The sequence below is a fragment of the Myotis yumanensis genome, unplaced genomic scaffold, assembly GCF_028538775.1.
Source record: "Myotis yumanensis isolate MYYU_CA2020_CCGP unplaced genomic scaffold, mMyoYum1.0.hap1 SCAF_5, whole genome shotgun sequence".
Classification (NCBI taxonomy): domain Eukaryota; kingdom Metazoa; phylum Chordata; class Mammalia; order Chiroptera; family Vespertilionidae; genus Myotis; species Myotis yumanensis.
The window spans coordinates 55,620,987-55,646,550 of record NW_027223756.1 but is presented as its reverse complement, the minus strand read 5'-3'; the positions used below and the strand labels follow the sequence as shown (position 1 = coordinate 55,646,550).

At 40.0% G+C, this 25,564-nt stretch overlaps 1 protein-coding gene and 1 non-coding gene across 4 annotated transcripts in view; one reads left to right on the top strand and one right to left on the bottom strand.

The window, feature by feature from the left end:
• The window catches only part of SH3D19 (SH3 domain containing 19), a 179,581-nt gene that overhangs the window by 80,471 nt on the left and 73,546 nt on the right, over positions 1–25,564 (top strand). The window lies entirely within an intron of this gene.
• Positions 12,555–12,658, bottom strand: LOC139011957 (small nucleolar RNA U13). The gene has a single exon (XR_011471758.1). It is a non-coding gene; the product is annotated as a small nucleolar RNA U13 (small nucleolar RNA).

Below are 25,564 nucleotides of genomic sequence, written 5' to 3'. Positions count from 1 at the left end.
CTTTGTAAATAAAGTCTTATTATTAAAATTTGAAGGGGGCATGGTACCCTGCATTGGTTACCCTCATGTTGATCTTGTATTGATGTTGAGGATTTTATCTTGACACTTTATCATCATCACATTATGGTTTAAATAGATTAGCTAAAAGCAAAAGATTTAACTTGTTTTTGCTTTTCTTCTTTCTAAATATGTCTATTAAAATGTCATGCTCTGCTGGGCTTAGTTTAACTACTGTAATTCTGTAGCATTTCCCTGCCCATATGTTTTGATTCCTATACCTCTATAAACTATAGCTTGTGTGTAATTACTTTCTGGCATTCTGTTTTCTAAGATATAAGAGAAACATTACTTTAGCTATAGCATCTGTAATGCTATAAATGAGGTGAAAAATTAAAGTGTATACAGGTTTTGTGAGGGGAAAAAAATCCTTTTGCAGTGGGAGATGTGAAAGGATTGTTAGCATTTTATGTCATTCTACAGAGAAATATATATATAATGTTGTTTCATTGTGGTTTTAAGAAATGTCACTTTAGCATTTCCCCCTGGAGTGATGGGAATGAAAATGAAGCATCGATATGGTATATCAGTTGGTAAGTGAAAAGTTTTATCAGCTGGCCTACCACTGCCAGCTTAGTGTGGCACTTAATACTTAGTGTGGGGGCTTCTCTGGAGTTGTTTCAAATTAAACTATCAGCAGGAGTTAACTCTAGAACAGCAGCTCCTCCTGTTTTATTACTTTTTCTCAAGATGGGTATTGTAGCCAACCATTTCTCAGCAGTCTAGGGAGCACATAGAACTCCTAGCCCTTAAATTTTTCATCCTAATTCTTTCCTCTCTTTCCCTTGGGTTAGTTATATTTTATATTAGTTCTTTACTTTTCTTCAGTGTAATTTAGAAGCAGTTATTTACACAGTTCTACAAAATCTATATTAAATAGCCTTTAGTTGAGTAAACTTTGTATACATCTTTGTGGATCTCAATCTGTCCCTAGGTTATGGTTTTACCCCAGCTAATAAATATCCTTGTACATATGGACTATAATTTTTTTAATGTTTTTCTCTTACTGGCATAGCATATATCACATTCTTCAAATATATTGATTAGGACATTTGACCACAGAAGTATACTAGCTAATTCCTGGAAGAATCTTAGTATGGGACAGAATTGCTAAATAGTCATTTAGTAGCCCAGTCATCTCCTGTCTCAGTAACAGTAAACGGCTGTTGATTAAAATTTAGTCTTGTCTTTATACATAAAACACTTCTCAAAACCAGAAATCAGGCCTGGTCCCAAAAATACAATGTCAGGGTTGGGGCTTCCTTTTTGATCAGGTGCTCTTGGTCAGTGATTTTCAACTGGTGTACCACAAGAATTTTTAAAAGATGCAATATCTGACTATTTAGTCAGGGGCACTGACCTCTTTTCCCTAGATTGTAAAAAAAAGGAAAAAGATAATAGCTTGTGCCGTGCCAGCACAGCCAAGGTTCGGTGAGCCTGAGGGGGGGCAGCGAAGGTTGTAGAAAAGACAGACAAAGAGAATAAGCTGCGTTTAGTGGATCTTTCTGTGCCTGGCTGAGGCCACAGAGAGAGATCCAGACAGCAAGCTGAGCCTTTATTTTATAGCCAGAGGTAAACAGGGTAGTGGTCACCATAGTTACAGTGTTCTTGTGAGTTTCACTTGTTTTGGCAGCACTTGCTGCACCTCCCACAGCCCATTAGCTACCCAGATACATCTAGGGAGTCATAAGGTCAAGCCTAATTATGCTAAGAGGGCTGTGCCCTCTAAGCTGGGACTTTTTTGTGGCTTTGTCAACAGATGAGTCCGAGGCTTAACCCTATAGCCACTCCCTACAATAGCTAACAAAATAATAGTTATTCAATGTAAGTGAATCAAAATTATACCTATTTTTTGTGTAAAATTACATATATATATACATATATATATATATGTATATATATATGTATATATATGCATGCCGCGGAATTTTAGTAATTAGTTGATGTGTGCCATGAGATGAAAAAGGTTGAAAATCGCTGCTCAAAATCAGAGCATTCTGCCCTAGTGACAAGCTTTTGTTACTTCCAATCTTGTTCCAGTTGTAGAGTGGCTTTCCAGAGATGTAGAGTGAGCCTGCCCATCCTGTACAACACTTAAATGCAGCAAAAAAAGGCAGGCATGCCAAAGAAGGACTTTTGTGTGACTCTCTCCTTATGGAAAGGAGGATTGAGAATCAGTATGCTTTGGTGATTAGGAAAATAAAAGAATAGGAGGAAAGTATCACTTGTCTGATTGCCCTAGTTAGAGTAACGTATCTAGAATGCAGGGTGGGGCTAAAGAAGGTTTACAGTTGTTCATGTGGGAAATAATATAATAATTAATAAATAATAATACAAGAATAAACTGTGTTTCACATACAACTGTAAACCTACTTTTCCCCACCCAGTACAAACATCCCCTCAATTGTAAACCTGTTTCCTGGAGATAATATTGCTCCTGGCACAATGTGTTGTCCAGTCAGTCAAGGGATGCTATCAAGGGATGACAAATAGGACCTAAATAGGTAATCTATTGCCCAATACTTTCTCTTTTGGTTACAGATTCTAAAGACGCTCCAAGTAAAAAGCCCTAATAAGCTGAACTACACTGTTAAGAATTTTTCTATATGGCAAATTCCTATCTTTAACACCATTATTCTTTTTGTCTTAAATGAAATTATATTCACTTGTTCTGATTATAAGGCAAATTATGTTCATGATAGAAAATTTGGAAAAAATAAGCATATAAAAGAAAAAATCATCTATAAGTCCACCTTCTCATAGTTAATCACTATTATATTTTGATATATTTCTTTCTGGGTTTTATCTTTTTATACAATGCTATTATTTTAACATAGAGGCTCATGAATATATTGCTTTTAAATTGTTGTTTTCATCTAATGTTATATCATAAACATTTTCCCATTTTAGTAGTCTTATAAATTATGATTATATTTTCTACTACAAAGTAATACATTTTTATTATAGGAAGTTTATTTAAAAAAAAGAAAAAAATTAAAGTTATTCATGGTCCAACCACTGAATAATAACTATTATTGATATATTGGTGAGTCAGCCTTTCTGCTGTGCATATTTAGTGTATTTTTATAAAATATAATTGGAATTATACTGCACATAGTATTGTATATTACCTTGTTTTGTTTTGTTAGTCCTCACCCAAGGATATTTTCCATTGATTTTTTAAAAAATATATTTTATTGATTTTTTTTTTTACAGAGAGGCAGGGAGAGGGAGAGGGATAGTGAGTTAGAAACATCCATGAGAGAGAAACATCGATTCAGCTGCCTCTTGCACGCCCCTTACTGGGGATGTGCCCGCAACCCAGGTACATGCCCTTGACCGGAATCGAACCTGGGACCCTTGAGTCCACAGGCCGACGCTCTATCCGCTGAGCCAAACCAGCTAGGGCTCCATTGATTTTTTAGAGAGAGTGAAGGGGGGAAACAGAGAAAGAGAAACATTGGTGTGAGGGAGACACATCGATTGGGTGCCTCCCACATGTGACCCAACCTGGGCCAGGGGATTGAGGTATGTGCCCTTGCCTGGAATCGAACCTGGGACCGTTCAGTTTGAGGGCTGATGCTTTATCCACTGAGCCAAACCAGCTAAGGCTGCCTTTTTTTTTTTTTTTTTTTTTTTACAAAACAAGAGTTTATAAATATTTTTCTAAGATATGATTTTTAATAGTATTCCATCATGTCGATATCAAACTTTAATTATTTTGCTGTTGTCAGACATTTAGGTTATTTTCAATTTTTTCCTATTATAAACAGTGGGGTGGTAAGATTCTTATATCTGCATTTTAATAGGCCATCACTGATTACCTCCTTGTGATAAATTCCTAGCAGTGAAATTAATAGATCAAAGTTAATGGATCAAAAAAATGTTTTCAGACTTTGTACATGTACTATCAAATTGCCTCAATAAAAGGTTGCTGTCTCACCACTATAACTACTTAAAGATCACCTCTTGCCCCCATGTTGCTTATGAATGAACTAGAAAATAACCAATAAGGACTTTTCCTTTCAACTTGACTCATATTTTTATGTTAGAATGCTCAGATTTGTTAACCATGGCCCATTTCTGTAATTTTTAGTTCAGACCCCCAAACAATACTTTCCAAAAGAATCTTGTACTAATTCAGAGCCCCCATAAATCCTCTTGCCCAGAGCCTTTTAGAGGCCTTTCTCCAAGGGCATTTAGGAGTCAGATCACCTGGATTAGAAGCATAGACACCAGTGCCTATCCCTTATGTTGTATTTGAAATCAGGAATGTTATGTTCAGGTTTGGGGAACTTCTAGAGTGACTCAAAATGAATACAAAAAATACTCCCAGATCATACCCAAGATTGGAGAACTTTTTAGGGCAATCCAAATGGATTTTGAAAAATACCTTTTCAGCTATTTAGGTTCTGCTCATATTTGTAAAATCATTCAGGAAGGCAGTGAAATATAAGATAAAGTGCTTGGGTTTGAACTTCAGGCTGTCTGAATTAGAATCCAGCTTTTCCCCTTAGCAGCTATGTCCGTTGGGCAGTTTCTTAATCCTTGTGTACCTCAGTTTACTCATCTGTAAATGGGGCTAATAATAATAATACCTCTTAGGTTTATTTTGATGATTATTTAGTTGCTGTATCAGTTAGAGTTGAAACAGAGAAACAGAACCAGAAGTATATTAAGAGATTTATCGTAGTTCATTGGCCTATGTGATTGTGGGGGCTGGCGAGACAAGTCAGAAATCCATAGAGCAGATCACTAGGAAGGGCAGGCTGGAACTTCCGTACATGGACTGAAGCTGCCATCCACCAGCAGGATTTTTTTCTTCATCAAAGAAGCCTCAGCTTTGCTCTTAAGGCCTTTCAGTTGATTGAATGAGGCCTGCTCAGATTACCAAGGATTATCTCCCATACTGATTATGAACTTTAACCACATAAATTTGTGTTTAATTGGCTAACTAGAGACTGTAGCCTAGCCAAGTTGACATAAAATTGATCATCACAGTTGCTTTGGACTTCAGTTAGGCAGACTAAACCCACTTGGGACTGAATTTTCAAGCTCGGGGTTCTTCAAGTGTCTATAACCAAGTTCTTTCTGACAGATATTTGATATCTGTTAGTTTTGTCATAAGTAACTGTATCGTTGCATTATTCATAATCCTAAAGGGTTCTCTCTGTTGGAACCTGGTCATGGCAGGATTCCATGCAGGAACATAAACTGGTGGTATCTGCTCTTACCATATTTGTGTTACTCTTCCATGCTTGTATGAGCACACTGCTACACAGGTCTGCTTTGTGTGGACTGGTAAAGTCTGGCATTGTCCGAACTTTTGAGGGTTCCATAGGCTTCTGACATAGTGACATGATACTAGCTTTGGCTACTTATAGAAAAGATACAGATTCGGTCCTACCTTTTTAATAGCCCTGGTTTTTCATAGCCAAGATTCTACATATTAAATGAACTTCCTTTTGGGAAGTTAATTGTAGTCCTTTGAGCATAAGAAACCCTAACCTCCTCTCAATCTGAATGCAGGAGGCTGTCTTCTTTGTTCCCTCACTCAAAGTAGGAAAGACTGGCCACTCAGAAGTAAAATAGCGAGTGGAAAAAGCACAATAAACATTGTTAGGATACTTCCTTATGGTCTTGGGTTTCAAAGCTTTTAGCAGTAGCTCTGGACACAATGCCTATAGTTGATCCTCTTGTGGCTTCTAGGCCTACATTTCAATGACTGGTTTGTTTGCAGTCCTACTAAACCTTACCTCATGCAGAGTGGTGGCTGCAGTGCAAGCAGTCCCTGCCTGCTTCTCAGAACTGCCTCCCAGATTCAGGGAACCAGGTTTTCACACAGCCTTACCACATTTGACCATAGGTGGTAGACTTCTGACCCAAATGCTTTGATAATCAAGTTCTTTCTCTTGAAAGTTTAAACTAAAGATAGAGCTGAGAGACGTGGTTTCCAGAGCTTGCAAATTGTTTCAATTTGGGTTTGGTGGGACATATATACTGATGAACACAGGACAGATACACTGATGAACAAGCAGAGCTAGTCCAACTTTAGCAGAAGATGGAAGAGGGAAGCAGAGAGAGTGTGGCCTCAGAGAAAGTGAGGAAGAATAAGAGCTTGTGCAAGAAGCCCTCTTGTTTCCCAGGGCTGCTTGAAGCTCACCTGCACTTGCTGTTTGTGGAAATACCCTTATATGCTCATAAGTAAAACCTCATTTTAAAACTTTAGTTTAAAGGAGTTTCAGATGCTTTTACCCTCACAAGATAATATGATGCCATTAGAAGAAATAACCATAAGTATATTATAATTTAAAAATGAAAATTACACATTTAACATACTTATATTGGCTTTAGGACTAACCCAAACTATTGCCTTGTTTCAGGATTTATTTCCATGAATTTATTTCTAGGTTAGGGTACCATGAATATATTGAAAAAACAGAGCAGAACAGTACTTTAAAGTATTTATGTACAAACCAAATCCCTGCCATATAATATAGTGTGTGAAGGAAGAAATGTATTGTTTGTCTTATGAACACTGACATCAGGTCTATGCCTTTCTGAGTAATAGAAGCCTTCATTGTTTTGTCTTTTTCCACCAACAAAAACAACACACACCTCTTTTAATGTAGGATCTCCTAAAACAACACAAAATACAGCCAGTCCCATGAATTTGTATGCACATACCCCTTGACATGTTATATGTTATAAATAAACCCAGAAGTGATGAAAGTCATCAGTCATTTTCTACTACTCTTCAAAACACCTCCCCCTTCCTCCACCATTGCCTTTGAGTTAAATCTTCCAAGCCATGGGATATTCAGTGGAAGAAGACAAGTTCTCGGGGTTCCTTGGTAATTAATTCACAATTGTCACTTATATAAGTGTTTTTTTGTGTTTTCCTCTCAACATTCAGGTGAACTTTTTGTGAGGCAGGAAAGCACAGTAACTAAGAACACTGTCTAAGTTCAAATCCTGGCTTCATCATTTACAAGCTATGAGACCTTAGATATATCTCATCTGTAAAATGGGAATAATGATAGTACCTCTTCTAAAGGTGGATGTGTTGATTCAGTGAGTCAAAAGACATGAGGCATTAGAGCGGTGCTCAATTATGCTACCTGTTATTTTTGGAGTGGGTTTGTTATCAAGTCCAACTCTCTTTACTCCAGTTGGATTAAGTAATTGATTTTTATTAAGTGGAATTTAAATTGGGATCTTGGAGTTTTTTAAGTTTCTTATTTTAAAACATTTAGAGGAGTAGGTAGAGATCATCCAAACATTCCCAATACTCTTATATTATACATGGGGAAACTGACATTAAGTTATATGATTATGCTCACAGAGCAAGTAGTGGCAGGGCTGAAACTGAACCTCAACCCCCCTCATACAGTTCACTCTCTATGTTTGAAAACTATCAGAATGATCCTTGGTCCTGAGCCCTCTATGTCTATGCCCTGTGTCTCCAAGAATTCATTTATACTAGTAGACTTAATGCAAGCAGATGCTTTATGCACAAGAGTAGGTCACCTCTGCTCTCTTTGGCCCTTTACTTGCCAAAAGAAGCAACTTAATCTGGGTATTTAAATAAAGTAGTACCCTTCACTTTTTTTAAAATAGTGCTTACTTGCCCTAGCTGGTTTGGCTCATTGGATAGAGCGAAGGCCCACGGTCTTAAGGGTCCCAGGTTCGATTCCAGTCAAGGGCATGTACCTTGGTGGTGGGCTCAATCCCCGGCCCTGGTCGGGCAGATGTGGGAGGCAACTGATTGATGTGGCTCTCTCACATTGATGTTTCTCTCTCTGTCTCTCTCCCTCCTTTCCACTCTCTCTAAAATCAATGGAAAAATACCCTCAGGTAAGGATTAACAAAAAAAAATAAAATAGTGCTTACTGAGAATATATCCTTCAAATCTCCCATATATTTGTTCTGCTTAGGTCTGAGGCAAAACCACAACTTGCATTTATGATACGCCTGTTGTTGGAAGGATCACGACCTAAATAAACTCTCTATGAAACATTGATAAGTACATGTTTGATATCAAACAGATATATTGGAGTTCCTGTACAATGATATATTTGAAAGTGGGATTCACTTATATTCCACAAATAGTTACTGTGTGTGATAAGCACTTTGCTAGGCATTGTGCTAAACTTAGGGAGTTGAAACCCTAAAAAATAAAATTACAGAAATTTTGCCCTACCCTGATTTACTTTCAACTCTATTAAGGTTAGCAGTCATCCTGTCTCCTTTTACTAGTTAGCATTTTTATCCTTTTACTAGTACTCCTCTTCTTTTTATTTATTTATTTTACTTTATTTTTTGCATGTATTTTTTTTAAGTTATATTTGTGGTTGAAAGTATTTCAGATGTCTTCCTCCCCCCCCCCCCTCCCCGCCCAATTGACTCCCTCCTCCCTGCTCTTGCACCCTCCCCAGGCCTTTACTGCACTATTGTTTGTGTCTATGGGTTATGCATATATGCATATAAGTTCTTTGGTTAATCTTTCCTGCTCTCCCCCACCCCCTTTCCCTCTGAGATTTGCTGGTCTGTTGCATGCTTCCATGTCTCTGGATCTATTTTGTTCATCAGTTTATTTTGTTCTTTAGATTCCACCCTAACTTCTCTTCTTTTTAAAACAGCACCCCAAATAGTCTGTCTTTATGTGGTAGGCCCTGAGAATGGGCCTGCTTAACCTCACTCCTCAGTTTAAACATGACTTCACCTTGAGAAAAAATACGTGGGTTTTGACAATTTTTGTTGTTCTGGGGAATAATGCTATCATTCAGTGTTTACAGTTAAATGTTACACTTCTGCTTGTAGAGGATCTTTTCTAGCTCCTTCTGTAACATCTTACAAATAAAACATGGAAAAGTAGAGTTTGCATATCAGTTTTAAAAACACACATACATAATTGTGACAAATGTTTCATTAATGTATCATGCGAACAATAGGGGGAACTGGGGTATATGGAAACTCTTTACAGAAAGTTGTACTTTGAAAACAAACTCTTTTTTCTCTGATAAGCTGCATCTTTATTTAGTGGGTTAGTAGGATCCAGGTCAGCACTAGCACAGTAACAAGAACTGAAGTTCAGGATAGGGTCAGGGACAGGGATCTGGTCCAACCCTTTCCTTGCAGAAGCTCCCCTACCCTTCCTAAAGAGAAGAAGCGTGGGAGAGAAGGCCCCACAGAGGTGGGAAGGATTTGTCATAAGACCTATCATCTAGTCTGTAATGGGCTGATGCTGACATGGATGTTTCTTGAAGACGAGGTCCCATTGAAAGACGCAGTGAGGGCCGGGGGTGCCATAGGCTACAGTGAGCTGGAAGGGTCCAGAGTGGTCAGCAGGGCTTAGAGTTTACACAAGCAAATGCTCTGTCACTGTTCTACAAGTCATCTGCCTTTGTCACTTCATGCTACTAAGAAAAAAATCAACACCGACTCCCACCTTAATTAAGTCTTACTAAGGCTAACCTAAAACCCATGGGAGTTACATGCAGAGAGGAAATGCAAGGCCAGGGTTTTCAAACTGTTTCCACAGAGCACTTTGGTCCCTGCAGAGGCAAAGGTTGAGCCTGTCACTGGGGCTGGGGTTCAGTGTAGAGGGAGGGGAGGTCCCAGAGGGACCCGCTGTGTAAGAGGCCATGTGTGCCGTGCAGGCTCCAGTTGCTGGGAGATTTCTCTTGTATTCTGAGACATTTACTTCACCTGTCTAATGTGGCTTCTTCTCTATATCTTTAGTTGTAGGACTTCTGTTAGCTGGATTTCAGGCAGTTCTCAATGATGATTATTCTGTAGTTTAGTTATAATTTTGATGTGGTTGTGGGAGGATATGAGGATGCATTTACCTACATATGCCAACCATGACTGAAAGCCAACGTTTCCACTGTTGCAGAGGGTCAGGAATCTGGGAGCAGCTTAGTTAGGTGGTTCCAGCTAAGTGTCTCTCATGAAATCACAGTCCAAAACAAACATTTCTACTGAGATGTTAGCATTAAAAGGGAATACAAGTGCAGTCATGTGCTACATGATGATATTTTGTTCAACAATAGACCGCATATATGATGACAGCCCCATAATATTATAAGGGAGATGAAAATTTTCTATCACCTACTGACGTCCTAGCCATTGTAATGTTGTTACAATGTGTTTGTGTTTTTAGCTAGGTGCTACACAAAAGTCAAAAAGTTAAATAAAAAGTTTTTAAAGTTAAAAGTTACAATAAGCTAAAGTTAACTAATTATTGAAGAAAAATATTTTTATAAATTTAGTGTAACCTTAGAGTACAGTGTTTATAAAGTCTACAGCAGTGTACAGTAATGTTCTAGACCTTCACATTCACTCACCACCCACTCACCGACTCACCCAGAGCAACTCCTAGTCCTGCAAGCTCCATTTATGGTGCCCTATGCAGGTGTACCATTTTTATATTTTATACCGTATTTTTATTGCATCTTTTCTATGTTTAGATACACAAATACTACTGTGTTACAGTTACCTATAGTGTTCAGTATAGTAACTTGCTGTACAGCTTGTAGCCTAGGAGCAATAGGCCATATCATATGGCGTAGGTGTGTAGTAGGCTATACCATCTAAGTTTGTATAAGTGCACTCTGTGATATTCACATGATGACAAAATCATCTAATAACGTCATGGTTAAGAAATGCATGACTGTACAGTCTTTATGTTAAAATTGTAAAAGGCTGTCTAAAGTTTGAAACATTTTTATATCACAGGAACAAAAATGAACTAAAGGCTGATTTTTAATTACTTTGGCACAATTGTATCTAGAGCACAAATCAACTTGTATTATAGTTTATAATTATACTAGGGGCCCGGTGCATGAAAATTCCCTCAGCCTGGCCTGCCCCCTCTCATAGTCTGGGAGCCCTCAGGGGTGGGAGGTGACCCGGCGATCAGGGGAAGGCGATGCCTCATCATACCTCTGCTGCTGCCACTGCTGGCAGCGCAAGCCTTGGCCGGCCCTGGTTGCCTGCACCTCGGGCTGGCCCTGGGGGGCTTGAGGGGACTGGGCGCCGCCATCTTGTGACAGTCAATCAGCATATTCCCTCATTATTGGCTGTGGGCACTGCCATCTTTGGCAGTCAATTAGCATATTCCCTCCTTATTGGCTGTGGGTGCTGCCATCTTTGCGACAGCGTAAGGTCAATTAGCATATTCCCTCTTTATTAGATAGGATTTATGAGTCTGGCTCCTCACTCAAAAGCAGTTGTTCATCTTTGTATCTCCATGTTTGGTATGTAACAGATGATCAGTGGTTAGTGTTTCCTAATTTAAGAGGAGACACTTTCAAGTAAGCTAGAAACAACTAGAAATCTGAGTACTGCAAGAAATGTATTTCTTTTTGAGGCTATTTGCAAAAGTAAATAAATAGGGTGGAGAAAAGCTTTCTGATTTGTATTTTGTGTTGGTTTCCTTGTCACACTGTCATTATCTCAGGCAGAAAAATCATCCACTAGCCCCGCTACCCCACTACAGGAACTGTTCAACATCAGATGACTTTCCAGGGAAACTGTTTCTGCTGTTGCTGATCATCCTGTCATGGGAATTCCACCCAGTCCTTCCTAGACCCTTGGTGTCAGGGTTGTCCAGATGCAGGTGGCTTGTGGAGATGAGGTGGAATCAGGAGTACAGCTTGCAAGCATGTCTTTGATTCTAACCCTACCAACAACAGTTACAGTTCTCTTTGCTCTTTGCTCTCCATCTTCTTCTTGTTCTCTTTTTCTTGAAATTCCAGGAAGAATCCCAAATATCCTCTGAGGGGTTCAACTCAGCATGCAACAGCTATATATCTCTCTCCTAGAAAAAGTGTGGCCTCAGTTTTAGAGTCAGAGTATTTGTCTGGAAGCAACATATGTAACTTTATCACACCAGCGTTGGGTGTTTGGAAAGGCTTTCATCTCTTTGCCACTCCACCAAAACAGGAATGATATTTGCTACCTAGCTAGGTAGACCTATATGTAGAAGGAATTACTAGATAATGTATCTTCTTTTTTTGACAGTAAGGCTGTTAAGAAAAAACAAGTCTATCTACCTGCCTCTCTCTACCTACCTACCTGTTCATTCATCTATCCATTCACACATTGATTTCAATTGATTGCTATTTATTATGAATTCTTGAAGGGTCATGGCCCAAGAAACAATTAGTATATGTTAGGGACATTTGTAAGGTGGCATAGCCACTGGTTAAAGGTGTGAGCAGGATGATCTTAAGTGCCACTTGAGGTTTGAATTAGGACTGGACTGTCCTGCCAATCCTGTTCTAAAAATGCAAACACTGGACTAGCTGGGAATTTACAGAGTGACTTTGGCTGCTGCAAGAAGGTAAATATTACTATTCATATCCGCAATCTTGCCAATGAGAATCTATTTTATTATTTTTTAAAGTTTGGTTATACTTTAATCTCTCTTTCAGTTGTATTTAACTTGAGTTGACATCCATGATTAGTTCTATATTTGTGATTTTTTTTCTTGTCAGACGGGTAATGTGCCAAAGTCATAATAAGGTTTATGCGAGGCACATCTCACACAAAAGTGTGAACACCCGATCATAATGCTTATGAACTACAAAAGAATCTGTGATATTTCTTTTAAGATTCTAGATATCCTTAGGTGGTTCCACATTTTCTAATCTGTATTACAATTGCCAACTTAAAAATCAACCAAAAAACCCAAAACTAAAAGCTTGCCTATTTACTTTTCTTCTTCTTCACTTAACCATAAGTTCTTTTACTGTAGGGTCTCATCTTTTTACTCTTGTCTCAGTCCCTAAGAGAATCCCCGGAACATAGAAGACACTAAGGAAATAATAGTTACATTAATGATTTTTTAATTCTAAGTGTTTCTGTTCATTTAATTTGATTATTAACTTCTTATTTTTTTGTTTTATGTTTAAGCAGTACAGGTTTGTTAAATATATAGCTCATTGTTGTTGTTGTTTTTGCTTTTTTTGTAAGCAGTTTTGAAATCATATGCATGCTGCTGTGCATACTAGAATTCTGGATGGTTTTTACCCCTGTAATGGCTTGTAAGATTTGACCTCAGTCTGTTTCCAGAGAGTTATTGGTTATCTCATGGTTTGAATGTAATTTTGATTATTCAAAGTTCATGAATTTAACATGAACCAAATACTTTTCTTGAATTTAACATGAACCAAATACTTTTCTTTTTTTCTTTTATTTTTTTGCCATAGCAAATATTTTTTAAAAAAAACTTAAAAGTATAAAATGAGCAATGTTAATCCTAGTGGGTTTGGCTCAGTGGATAGAGCGTGGCCTGGGGACTGAAGGGTCCCAGGTTTGATTCCAGTCAAGGGCACATGCCCTAGTTGTGTGCTTGATCCCCAGTAGGGGATGTGCAGGAGGCAGCCAATCAGTGATTCTGTCTCATCATTGATGTCTCTATCTCTCTCTCCCTCTCCCTTCCTCTTTAAAATCAATAAAAATATTTAAAAAATAAAACAAAATGAATAATGTTTATTATATAAAATTTGGAAAATAGAGAGACATAGGTAGGTAACAAATCATAATTCTGTACCTCTTAAAGCCAACTATTGTTAACATTTTGGGCATAGGCAGTGATGTGCTGATAAATGTTTAACAACCAGCTCCCTTAGTGTAATTCCAATATAAATGTTGGTTGATATTTTTATTAATATTAATGAGTAAGATGAAAGTGAAACAACCAAAACATGTCAGAATTCCCACTCTTTTTGTCAATGATGGATAATAGTTTTCAAATACTGGAAGAATGTTTCCTCAAATTTGTGTGCTATTCATAACATAACAGCTAAGGTGAATCTGCATTATTAACATTTTCTCTGTCACTTTTTAATCAATAAAATGATAAATTAGGCTCTGGTTTGCCAGTATTTATGCTATAAATACACCTACTATGGCCAATTTCAAGCTACCGACAGGTCACCACTGATAGAGAATGGGGAAGAGATTGACAGTAATACATCATTACGTTGTATTTCCACTGTAAAGACATGAGAGGCATAAATAGTCTCAAGAGCCTGGATAATAGTAAGGGTGGTAAAATGATTAGGAAATAATTAGTTTTAAGTATTTATTGCCTTTGTTTTTGTGTGATTTATTTAAATATAAGTTTATATAATCTGTATAAGTTTATGTAATTTTTAAATAATGGCTATATTTAATAACTGGCCTGCAGAATTTCTGAGAATTTGTTAGCTCTCTTGAGCCAGTGTGAGTGGACTCATGCACATCACCGAATACATAGATATGTTCTCACTTTTCTTGTATAAATATAAAACATAAATATGTTTACTTATATATTTGGGTGTTTATTTTTTAGAGTAAGGTTTTAAAAACAAGATTGGGATCATACTGAATATTCCGTTTGTGTACCTGTTTGTCTACCTCATTGAAGTAAATTCTGATATCAGTTGGTCATGCTCTGTTGCTTTGCCAGATTATCCTTCAGGCCATTTCACAGCAGGTAGAGCTGGTCACATGGGAGATTAGGTGAGAATGGGTGTATAAATGCCTCTTCAGTGTAGAGGGAAGAGGAGAGATTGAATGGGAACAGGGGCAGCATAAATCTCCTGTGTAGCAGGCGGGTTATTTTAAAGTATGGTGGGCTTTATCATTCCTCAGGCAGTGTCCTCACCTTGAGAGTCTTTGGAAACCTTGCTCCTCTCGTCCACAATATAGTGCTCCATTCAATGTTCACCTGGACCCCGTATCTGCCATTTTCTTCCACATTCTCTTCAGCATCTTCTTGCTTTCTTATTTTCTGCTTCTTTTCCATGTTTGTAGGAGGCAAATTTACTCTCTATAAATCTTTCTAAATATCTTGAAAAAAATAAAATGACTTGTTAGGGGGCAATGGTACTCAGTGTCCACAGATTTAATGAACATTCATACACTTAAATGAAGGTATCCTGAAATGCATAATACGTGTTCTAAAACTTGTTTTTCTTTGGGCTCCTCAATCTAGAAATGTGAGAGATTGGGTAATTTCATATAAGTATTGGTGGTCATCATTTTAAATGACTTTAAAGTCCTTTAACTACCAGATATGTTCTTGGTATCCAATGTAAAAGTTTTCCAGTGACTTTGCAAAAAATAGATATTATCTGGTGGACATGCTGCTTATGCTATTTATGTATGCAGCAATTGGAGAAGTTCTTAAATACTTGCAGTAAAAGTGTTCATGGTGACGGAAGAGGACTTGACTTTGGATGGTTGGCACACAGTGCAATATACAGATCCTGTAACATAGAAACTCACACCTAAAACCTATATGAGCCTATTAACCAATGTCACCCTAATAAATTTAATTTTAAAAAAGTTTCCATGCTCTCCAGTGGTCGGCAAACTCATTTGTCAACAGAGTCAAATATCAACAGTACTTCTTCAAAATAGACTCGCCCAAGCCGAAAACCGACTTCTGCACATGGGCCACGAAGTTTCAATCGCACTGTACGTGTGCGCCTGCATGTGGTATTTTGTGGAAGAGCCACACTCAAGGGGCCAAAGAGCCACATGTGGCTCGTGAGCCGCAGTTTGCCAACCAGGGCTCTAGCCAATTTGGCTCAGTGGATAGAGCGTCAGCCTACAGACCGAAGGGATCCGGGTTTGATTCCAGTCAAGAACTCATACCTTGGGGGGCGGGGGGGGGGGGGGGGGGGGCGGGATAAGGACATTTGTAATACCTTAATCAATTTTAAAAAAACAAAAATAAAAATAAAAATGTATAATTTAAAAAAAAAAAAGAGCTCATACCTCAGTTGGGTTGCAGGCTGCTCCCCAGCCCGGGCCCTGGCCAGGGCTCATGCAGGAGGCAACCAATCGATGTGTTTCTCTCACATCAGTATTTCTCTCTATCTTTCCCTCTCTCTTCCACTCTCTAAAAATCAATGGAAAAATATCCTCGGGTGAAGATTTTTTTAAAAAGTTTTCATGCCTACCCATTGTTGAAGTTTCTTTTCCAATTTCCAGAGAAGAACAAACAAATCCATGTGTTGTTAGAAGGAACTCAGCTGTTTCTGTGTTCCATTTTACATTCTGGGTCAAAGTCCTTGGCTATATGACAGGAACTCTTTAAGAACTGCATGGTTTTGAAGGACTTGGTTAAATGACTTTTTAAAAATGGGGTTTAGTTTTTATTAATAAAGACCTTATATATAATTTACATTGCTTAGATTTTGCAGTTTTGTATGTTTATTTCTTCATTGTTACTCCCACTCGAATCCCCCACTCCCATAGATTGAGCCTGTTTTATTCTGTCTTAGACATCAGTGAGATTTGGTGAAAAGATAGAAATGTAATGCTGTAGGAAGTTCTAAAAGGGTAAAAAAGGAAGGGCTTAGCCAATTTTAAACCTTTGATCAAGTGATTACAAAGCTAAGAAATGTGTGGCTATGGTATTGACCTTTAAAAGATTTTTAAAAAATTATTAGTGTAGGAAAATCTTAGCTTCTCATAACAACTTAATAATTTAGTCATTTTCAATAACATTTAAACCAAAATATCTGCCTCACTATTTCAAATAAAAAATGGAGCTAATATTTGAGAAGTTAAACTTTTTTTATAGTTTAAAGTCAGGGTTTCAAACTGACCTAATTTATTTCTGTTGGAAATGTCAATTAATACTTTAATCAGTTACAGATGCTTAAAATATGTATTTGTTTTTGCAATGAAATACAGCAAACTGTCATCCCTCACCAGTTTTATTTTAATACCACAAAGAACAGAAAAACACGCAAGCATGTTTCTCACCCTTTTTCTTCCCTTGCTGCCTTCTACTAAACCCACTGATTTTTCGTTGGTTTTTATTAGTAGTAAAGTTTTATTTTTTTTTTTTAATCTTTATTGTTCAGATTATTACATTTGTTCCTCTTTTTCCCCCCCATAACTCCCCTCCTTCCAGCTCCCACCCCACCCTCCACCCTCACTCCCCATCCACTGAGTTCATCCATAGGTGCATGATTTTTGTCCAGTCACTTCCCGCATCTCCCACACCCCTTTTCCCCCAAGAATAGTCAGTCCATTCCCTTTCTATGTCCCTGATTCATTATAGTCACCAGTTCATTCTGTACATCAGGTTATTTATTCACTTGATTCTTAGATTCATTTGTTGATAGATGCATATTTGTTGTTCATAATTTGTATCTTTACCTTTTTCTTCTTCTTCCTCTTCTTAAAGGATACCTTTCAGCATTTCATATAATACTGCTTTGGCGGTGATGAACTCCTTTAGTTTTTCCTTATCTGTGAAGCTCTTTATCTGACCTTCAATTCTGAATGATAGCTTTGCTGGATAAAGTAATCTTGGTTGTAGGTTCTTGGTATTCAGCACTTTGAATATTTCTTGCCATTCCCTTCTGGCCTGCAAAGTTTCTGTTGAGAAATCAGCTGACAGTCGTATGGGTATTCCCTTGTAGGTAATTGAGCCTCTTTCTCTTGCTGCTTTTAAGATTTTCTCTTTGTCTTTTGCTCTTGGCATTTTAATGATGATGTGTCTTGGTGTGGTCCTCTTTGGATTCCTTTTGTTTGGGGTTCTCTGCGCTTCTTGGACCTGTAAGTCCATTTCTTTCTCCAGGTGGGGGAAGTTTTCTGCCATTATTTCTTGAAATAGGTTTTCAATATCTTGCTGTCTCTCATCTTCTGGCACTCCAATGACTCTGATATTAGTCCGCTTAAAGCTGTCCCAGAGGCTCCTTACACTATCTTCACACTTTCGGATTCTTTTTTCATTTTGCTTTTCCAATTGGGTGTTTTTTGTCGAATCTTTGGTTTGATTCTTGTGCTCCTCTGGTCTGCTATTGGGTATAATATTCTTTATTTCAGTCCGTGTATGCTTACTTTCTAATTTCTTTATCGTAGCATCGAGGGTCTCATTAGTTTTCGTGAGGCTCTGCACAAGTTTATGGCAAGCCCTCAAAATTGCGATTCTTAGCTCCATATCCTCCATTTCTGTCATGTTTTTTTGTCTCCGCATCTTTTATGCTTTCTTGGTGCACCCCCTTGTGGTCTCTGTGCACAGTCTTGTTCTAGCCAAGCCTTAATTGTTGTAGTTAACACTAGAGGGATTTGACCACCAGGCCGACTGGCGGTGGAAATCAGCTGTGGGAAAACTTCAGTCCTCAGGGGAGGCGCTAGTCCAGCCCTTGCCTGAGGCGATCGGCAAATGGCTGTGCGCAGGGTTTGGGCGGGGCAGGCTCAACAGGGCGGGGGGGAGGGAGCAGCTATGGCCACTCTCAGTCCGTCCCCAGGGGCTCTGCCTCTCTGTCCCAGCAATCGCTGCAAACCTCGGAGGGGCCGTAACCAGACAGTCCCGCTTCTCCCGTTTGAGTCTGGGTCCCTAGAGACTCGCCCGGATCTGTAGCCCAGAGTCTGAGACTCGCTCCTGATTGAAAACGACAATCGCGCCCTCAGCCGCCAGCCCGCTTTGCGCGCGCACCCTCACCACCGCACCGCCGTAACTTTAAATTTTCCACACTGCGCCTCCGCTGAGCGTCGGAATGCTGTTGTTTTTGCTTCTAGTTGAAGAGACTCTCCTCAGCCAGCCTTCCCGTGGTTCTGGTTGATGTCCGCTCCGACTTTTAGTTGTATTTTTGAAGTGGTTGTCCACGGCGGCAGTCTCCGGTGTTTACCTATGCCGCCATCTTCGATTCTCTCCTACAAGTTTTATTTTTTACAAGAGGATATTATACTGGTTAAGTGAGATGAATTTTGTCTCATTTGAAAACTGCCACATGCTCAGGTTAAGGCTTCTTCTCTAACCACTTTGTTTATAATATATTTTGTTGGTACCTACCTCCAAATATCAGCTGCTTCTGAAATTTTTGAATTTGGGTTCTGGTCTTGATTGCCACATCATCAGGAGATACCAGGCACCTATGCTATGTGATTCTCTTTTCTAAGTTTTAATACTAAGTGATTCAAAGTGAGTTAGGAACGATGTCAAAACAAAGACCAAAAATATTGGTCTGTGTTAATTGTATCTCCATTAAATAATTAATCCCCTAACCTTACTCTTATAGACTTATTAGGTTGTGTATGGAATCTAATTCCTCCTTTCCCTCCTTTCATTCTTCCTACCCACTCCTCCCATATCTTTAATATGACTTAAAACTCAAATAATAGATACTGCCAGTTACTTATCTATAAAGAAATTAATGTTAGGTTATTTTTAAAGTTAGGTTTGTTTATGCAGAAACAAAATAAAAAGAGGACTAAAAGCTATAGCCAGAAATGTTAGAATTAAGAGCTATTCGCCATAACTTGGACATCAGAAAAGTATTACCAGGTAGGTCTCTGAGTTTACAGCAGCAAGTGTAAGAGGTGGTATCATTACCACTCTCTACATCCCATGATCTTCTGTCCTTTTGTGTAATAGAACCAAGAGAAAAATATATTATGTGATCTGATAAAAAGATATTGGAATACTTGAAAATGTTTAGTAAAAATTGAACTAACACCATAAAGCAGATTTATTTTTCCAAGTAGGTGATAAACTACTGTGTTATTAGAGCTCTTTTCTCCCTGAATATTTTTTTCACCCTTGGACAGAGCAGAGGGCTTTTACTTGATGTTTGCTGCTTATTATATAGGCGTTAGGACTCTGTATATCGACTGTGATGAAGGAAATATTTGCCTTTAAATTTTCCTTCTGCAATATGACCAAGTGACTGACTCTTTGGATTTTCAGCAGGTTTTCTGTGTCCTAATTTTTCTTGCTAGGTGGTGTCCCCTGATAGACAGTCTCATGTGTGTTGCAGGAATTTTCCCTGAATCAGGTTTTCCCTGAACGTACATAAGGAAGTGACCAAAGGGATGTGTCAACCTTTTTTGGTAGGTGCTCTGCTGCATATAGTGTTTGAAATGACGGGTTTAGAGAAAGGTCTGTGTGGCCTATTCCTTTTTTAAGTTTTTTAAGAACATCTTTTTACACCCTTTAAAAGTCATTGTTAGAAACCAAGATGGCGGCATAGGCAAACACCGGAGTTTGCTGCCTCGAACAACCACTTTAAAAATACAACTAAAAGACGGAACGGACATCACCCAGAACCACAGGAAGGCTGGCTGAGGAGAGACTCTTCAACTAGAAGGAAAAACAACAGCATTACGAGGCCCAGAGGAGGCGCAGTGTGGAAAATTTAAAGGTATGGTGGTGCGGCGGTGCGCGCGCAAAGCGGGCTGGTGGCTGAGGGCGCGGTTGTTGTTTTCAATCAGGAGTGAGTCTCAGACTCTGGGCTACAGATCCGGGCGAGTCTCTAGGGACCCAGACTCAAACGGGAGAAGCGGGACTGTCTGGCTACGGTCCCTCCGAGGTTTGCAGCGGTTGTGGGGACAGAGAGGCAGAGCCCCTGGGGACGGACTGAGAGCAGCCATAGCTGCTCCCTCCCCCCGCCCTGTTGAGCCCGCCCCGCCCAGGCCCTGCGCAGAGCCATTTGCCGATCGCCTCAGGCAAAGGCTGGACTAGCGCCTCCCCAGAGGACTGAAGTTTTCCACACAGCTGATTCCAACAGCCAGTCGGCCTGGTGGTCAAATCCCTCTAGTGTTAACTACAACAATTAAGGCTTGGCTAGAACAAGACTGCGCACAAAGACCACAAGGGGGTGCACCAAGAAAGCATAAAAGATGCGAAGACAAAAAAAATATGATAGAAATGGAGGATATGGAGCTAAGAATCGCAATTTTGAGGGCTTGCTATAAACTTGTGCAGAGCCTCACGAAAACTAATGAGACCCTCGATGCTACGATAAAGAAATTAGAAAGTAAGCATACACGGACTGAAATAAAGAATATTATACCCAATAGCAGACCAGAGGAGCACAAGAATCAAACCAAAGATTTGACAAAAAACACCCAACTGGAAAAGCAAAATGAAAAAAGAATCCGAAAGTGTGAAGATAGTGTAAGGAGCCTCTGGGACAGTTTCAAGCGTACCAACATCAGAATAATAGGGGTGCCAGAAGATGAAAGACAGCAAGATATTGAAAACCTATTTCAAGAAATAATGGCAGAAAACTTCCCCCACCTGGTGAAAGAAATGGACTTACAGGTCCAAGAAGCGCAGAGAACCCCAAACAAAAGGAATCCAAAGAGGACCACACCAAGACACATCATCATTAAAATGCCAAGAGCAAAAGACAAAGAGAGAATCTTAAAAGCAGCAAGAGAAAGAGACTCAATTACCTACAAGGGAATACCCATACGACTGTCAGCTGATTTCTCAACAGAAACTTTGCAGGCCAGAAGGGAATGGCAAGAAATATTCAAAGTGCTGAATACCAAGAACCTACAACCAAGATTACTTTATCCAGCAAAGCTATCATTCAGAACTGAAGGTCAGATAAAGAGCTTCACAGACAAGGAAAAGCTAAAGGAGTTCATCACCACTAAACCAGTATTATACGAAATACTGAAAGGTATCCTTTAAGAAGAGGAAGAAGAAAAAGGTAAAGATACAAATTGTGAACAACAAACATGCATCTATCAACAAGTGAATCTAAGAATCAAGTGAATAAATAATCTGATGTACAGAATGAACTGGTGATTATAATGAATCAGGGACATAGAAAGGGAATGGACTGACTATTCTTGGGGGGGTAAGGGGAATGGGAGATTCGGGAAGAGACTGGACAAAAATCGTGCACCTATGGATGAGGACAGTGGGTGGGGAGTGAGGGCGGAGGGTGGGGCGGGAACTGGAAGGAGGGGAGTTATGGGGGGGGGGGGAAGAGGAACAAATGTAATCTGAACAATAAAAATTTAATTAAAAAAAAAAAGTCTAAAAGTCATTGTTAAATAGGGTGTAATGGATGAGTCAGTTGTTTTTAGGAGACTTGTTCTTTACCTATGATCTAAAATATTTTATGGTACAGAATCTGAACATGATGAGAGGACTTTAAAAATTGGCTTAATTTTTTTAATTTGCCATAATTATCATTATTATATTACTAGAGGCCCAGTGAATGAAATTCATGCGCTTGGGGGAGGAGGCCCTCAGTCCAACCTATGCTCTCTCGCAGTCCGGAAGCCCTCGGGGGATGTCCATCAGTCAGACATCCTTAGCACTGCCACAGAGGCAGGAAAGGCTCCCACCACTGCCGCTGCACTGACCACCAGGGGACAACTTCTGCATTGAGCATCTTCCCCCTGGTGGTTAGTGCGCATCATAGCGACCAGTTGTTCCACCGTTTGGTTGATTTGCATATTAGCCTTTTATTATATAGGACTAGAGGCCCGGTGCACAAAAATTTGGGCACTCGGGGGGGGGGGGGTCCCTCAGCCCGGCCTGTGCCTTCTTGCAGTCTGGGACCCCTTGGGGGATGACCACCTGCTGGCTTAGTCCTGCTCCCCGGGGGATTGGGCCTAAGATGGCAGTCAGACATCCCTCTGGCAGCCCGGCAGCCCTCGAGGGATGTCTGCTTGCCAGGGGGAGCAGACCTAAGCTGCAGTCAGACATCCTTAGCGCTGCTGAGGAAGCAGGAGAAGCTCCCACCAGCACCACTGTACTGGCAGCCATCAGCCTGGCTTGTGGCTGAGCAGAGCTCCTCCATGTGGGAGCACACTGACCACCAGAGGGCAGCTCCTGCATTGAGCATCTGCCCCCTGGTGGTCAGTGTGTGTCATAGTGACCAGTCATTCCCAATCTTTCTGCTGTTAGGGTCAGTTTGCATATTACCCTTTTACTATATAGGATAGAGGCCTGGTGCACGGGTGGGGGCCAGCTGGTTTGCCGTGAAGGGTGTCCCGGATCAGGGTGGGGGTCCCGCTTGGGTGCCTGGCCAGCCTGGGTGAGGGGCTGATGGCTGTTTGCAGCTGGTCATACCCCCTTCAGGGTGGGGGTCCCCACTGGGGTGCCTGGCCAGCCTGGATGAGGGGCTTATGGCTGTTTTCAGGCTGGCCACACCCCCTTTAGGGTGGGGGTCCCCACTAGGGTGCCTGGCCAGTCTGGATGAGGGGCTGAGGGCCGTTTTCAGGCTGGCCGGGATTGAAGCTCCCAGCCTCTCCTTTTTTTCTTTTTTTTTTTTTTCTGGGATTTATTTACCTTCTATAATTGAAACATTGTTGCCGTCACTGGCGCTCCCAGCTCTGAGGCCGCGGCTGGCTGAAAGCAGGTATCTGGGGTTTGTTTAGCTTCTATAATTGAAACATTGTTGCTTTCGGGCTCAGAGCCGGGCCGCGGCAGGAGGGGAACCTTGGCTTCCTCCATCACTGGAGCAAACAAGCCTTATGTTCGCTTCAGCTGCATGGCTGCCAGCCGCCATCTTTGTTGGCAGTTAATTTGCATATCACCCTGATTAGCCTATGGGAAGCATAGCGGAGGTATGGTTAATTACCCTTTTTGTCTTTCATTAGATAGGATAGGATAGTTTAATGTAGTTTAATAGCAAGCTTACAGGAACAGCACAGAAGACAGACAACATTAAAAACAAGTACTTGCATGTAGGACATCTGAGTTAGAAAAGTACAGTGTGTGGATGGAATCTACTGTATGATAAAAATGCTACAAACACCATTTAGTTGCCATCAATAAGAAATTTACTTGTTTTGAACTTTGTATCTGGCAGATAGCTTATCTTTTTCTGGAGTTTTGTTCTCTGTTCTTTCATTTGGGACATGTTTCTTTGTCTCCTCATTTTGGCTGCCTCCCTGTGTTTGTATGTATTAGATAGAGCTGCTATGTCTCTGGGGCTTGGTAGAATGGCCTTGTAGTAGGTGTCCTGTAGGGTCCAGTGGCACAGCCTCCCCATTCACTCGCACTGGGCACTCCAGGTGCACCCTCCTGTTGTAGTTGAGCTTTGATTGCATTGGCACATCAATGGGAGGTATTTACCTCCAGGCTAATTGGCTTGGAGGACTGGCCATTAACACTGTGAAGGATCTGCTGTGCAGGGCTGACCCCAGGAGCAGAACTCACTTCGGTGGGGTCCAGGTACCCAATAAGTACACCTTTGGAGTGTTGCTCATGGAATGTGGTTGGGTGGTACTTCTGCGTGATCTGAAGTTGTCCACCAGGTACACTGGCTCTGGGGCCTCCAATCTCGATGTGGCTTCTCCTTTACATCCTTAGTTGTAGAGCTTCTGTTAGCTAAATTTTGGGCAGTTCTGAATGATGGTTGTTCTGTAGTTCGGTTATGGTTGTGGGAGGTTTTGAGCACCAGAGTACCGGGTTTACCTATACAGCCACCTTGACCGGAAGCCTGCCTTCTACCTTTTAAGGACTGCTGCTACTGTTATGAGGTGTCCTTGTTCTCAGTGGGATAGATAAAACTAATGCTGATATGTGAGGGTCAAAGACCCTTCCAAAAGGGAAATGAAGGGTGAGGGGAAATGGCTTTCAGAACCTGAGGAGAAGAACCAAAAGCTGGGATCAAGAGGGAATTGTCTCTGGTCTCATTGCCTAATGATTTATCTTTTTCCAAGATTTGGGGGACTCTATCTGTTTAGAATCCCATTTTAGCCTTTCATCCTATCCTCTTTTGATAAGCCCTTCTCAGGATGTGCTGTAGGACCATTCTCTAACTACCTTTGCACATAACCTTAGTTATAAAGAAGGTATTTTCAAGAATGAAAACTGCATTTTTAAAGTGTCTTTACCAAATGAAATCAATTTCTAATGATGAGTTTTCAACAATGAGGATGATAAGTTTATTATTATGTGTGCCCAACACACAATCCATTTACCATGAAAAAAAATGAGGCTTAGAGTATAGGTATCAGGGTAATCACTTCATAAGTTATGTAAATGTCTAATCACGGGACTGTACACCTGAAACTAACATAATATTGTATGTCAACTTTAATTTAAATATATATATATATATATATATATATATATATATATATATATTTGTTTGTTTATTTGTGTGGGGTTTTTTTTTGTTGTTAATCTTCACCCAAGGATATTTTTCCATTGATCTTTTTTTTAGAGAGAGTGGAAGAGAGAAACATCGATGTGAGAGAGAAACATTGATGTGAGAGAGACACATCAATTGGTTGCCTCCTGCACACACCCCTACCAGGGCTCGGGGAGGAGCCTGCAACCAAGGCATGTACCCTTGAATGGAATCGAACCTGGGTCTCTTTCGTCCGCAGGCCGACGCTCTAGCCACTGAGCCAAACCGGCTAAGGCAAAATATACATATACATCTATATATATATATATATATATATATATGTTTTTTTTAAGAACCAAAGGCAAAAGATTTGGATTAACTCTGCCAATGACCAGGACGTGGGCTTATAAATGTAGATGGAGTGAAGATGCAGTCTTGCAGTCCTTTGTTTTATCATAAAGGGACCTAGGCTCAGGTTCCATCTGAACAGCAGAAACTAGAGGATAGCAATCTCAAAGAAAAAAAAATTATTTTTTTAATCCTCACCCAAGGATATGTTTTTATTGATTTTAGAGAGATAGGAAGGGGAGAGGGGGGGAGAGAGAGAGAGAGAGAGAGAGAGAGGAGAGACATCGATGTGAGAGAAAAACTGTGTGGTT